Genomic DNA, 2613 nt, shown 5'->3' with positions numbered 1-2613 from the left:
GCTGTTCTTACCACTGTCTTATGAAATTTTCCTTTCTTTTGTCACAAAGAACTCCTGAGGCTGCTCTCCAGTTGTTCCAGCCTGCTTGTACCCGATGTTTAACTTCATCTTCCATACCTCCTCCAGCGTTAACAAAGGATCCCAAATACTTAAACTTATCAACTCTCTTTATCTGTTCTCCCCTAAGATGAATACTTTCTCTATCATCCCCCTCACTGGTGGTACACATATTCTGTCTTAGATCTACTTATTCTCATTCCTCTGTCCTCCAGTAATTTCCTCCACCTTTCCAATCTCATTTCCAGATCTTCCCTGCTCTCTGCGCACAGAACAATATCATCTGCATACAATATGTTCCATGGTGCTGCCTCCCTTACCTCTTCTATTAAAACGTCCATCACTATGTTAAAGATAAATGGGCTCAGAGCTGACCATTGGTGTAATCCTACTCTCACCTCAAAACCCTCTGTCTCCCCAGCACTGCTCCTCACTCTAGTAAATACATTACGGTACATCTCTTGTATCAGTTGAACGTACTTCCCTGGCACCCTCCTCTCCCTCAGACTCCTCCATACCTCTTGTCTTGGGACTTGGTCATAAGCCTTTTCAAGGTCAATGAATACCACATACCACTTTGCTTTTCTCGGAATTTCTCCATTAGTTGCCTCAGACAAAATACACCACCTGTTGTTCCCCTCCCCTTCATGAATCCCATCTGCTCTTTACCTATTTCTACTTCTTCTCTTAGTCTGGCATCTATCATCCTTTCCAGTATCTTCAAAGTGTGGGACATAAATTTAATACCTCTGTAATTCCCACACTCTGGGACATCCCCTTTCCCTTTAAAGATTGGGATCATTATACTCCCACGCCACTCATTTGGTATCTTTTCCTGCTCAAAAATCTTTATTATGAGATCGTACAGTATATCCACTCCTTCATCTCCTAATGCTTTCCATGCCTCCACAGGAATCATGTCTGGTTCAGTTGCCTTCCCATTCTTCATCTTCCTCAGTGCATTTATTACCTCTTGCCTAGAGAAACTTATTACCATGCCAAAATTCACCAGTCCATCCTCTCTTAATAATCTATCATTTTCTTCATTCAACAGCTGTTCGAAATATTCTTTCCATCTCTTTACAATGTCTTCCTCCTTTCTAAGTACTACACCATCTTGATCTTTTATTTGTTTGATGTGTGTAATATCTTTGGTGCTCTTATTTCTAGTCTTCGATAGCTTGATCATCTTGTTTAATCCTTCCTTTGTACCCAGCTCATTATACACAACATCATATGCCTTAGCTTTAGCTTGGGCTACTACCTTCTTCACCACCTTGTTTTTCTCTTTGAACCTCTCTCTGTCTTCCCCTGACTGTGACTCTTCCCATCTCTTCTTTGCCTCCTTCTTATCTTTTACAACTTTCCCAATTTCTTCACTCCACCACCAACTCTCCTTTTCCTCACATATGATACCAGATGTCTCTCCTAGCAGCTCCTTTCCATGTCTTCTCATTACTGCTGCATTTCGTGTCCACCATTCTTGAACATCTTCAATTCCTCTATCAATATCCTCTAAAACCCTTCGCTTAAACTCTCTCATCTTATCTCCTTCTCTCACTAGTTTGTACCATTTAATTTTCCGTATCCCTTTAGCTTTAGCTTTTCTTTCCCTTTTTAGGCCTAAGTCCATATATAGCAGTCCGTGTTGGGGGGCTACATGGTCACCTGAGATAACCTTGCAGTTCTTGACCTCCACCAGCTTTATCCTTTTATACAGGAAGTAGTCTATCTGGGAGTATCTTCCCCCACTCCTATAAGTTATTAGGTGTTCCCTTTTCTTCTTAAAGAATGTGTTTACTATTGCCATGTCAAATGACACAGCAAAGTCCAAAACACTCTCTCCTTCTGGGTTTCTCTCCCCAATTCCATGGCCCCCATGCACCTGACCAATTACCTCATTCTCACTTCCAACATGGCCATTCAAATCTGCCCCCACTATGACCCTCTCCTGTTCTTCCAGTTCTTGCATTACTCCATCCATGTCTCTCCAGAAATTTCCCTTCTCTTCTGTGCAACCAACTTGGGGTGCATATCCACAACACATCTTCAATCTGATGATACGGTCATTCTTTCTATGCACCTCTATCACTGCATTTTTCAGCTCACCAGACAGTACTATGCCAACTCCATTCCTACCTTGTTTATTTGCTCCGCTGTAATATAGCTTATATCCATCACCTAACTCTTTAGCTTTATTTTCCTTCCATCGTGTTTCCTGCACACACATAGCATCTACTCTCTTTTCCCTCATCTAGTCAGCCACTTCTCTACCTCTCCCAGTCATGGACCCAACATTAAGCTGACATTCTCTGAGTCCAAAGTGAGCTCGCTTCTTTAGCTGCACCCGCTCCTGATGCAGTAGCCCTCGCCTTATCACAGAGTTAGGGCGATGTCTCTGTGCGTCGTTTACGGAGTACGCCCTAGCATTACCTCTTTCCCTATTTCGGCTCATTCCATTTAAGGTTTTGGCACAGGTTTTTACGGCTGGATGCCCTTCCTGACACCAACCCTCCCTATTTATCCGGGCTTGGGACAGGCACCCATAGGTGGCTA

This window comes from Palaemon carinicauda, chromosome 43 (genome assembly GCF_036898095.1).
Source record: "Palaemon carinicauda isolate YSFRI2023 chromosome 43, ASM3689809v2, whole genome shotgun sequence".
NCBI classification, from domain to species: Eukaryota; Metazoa; Arthropoda; class Malacostraca; order Decapoda; family Palaemonidae; genus Palaemon; species Palaemon carinicauda.
The sequence above is the reverse complement of the archived record's forward strand: the minus strand, read 5'-3'. Positions refer to the sequence as shown.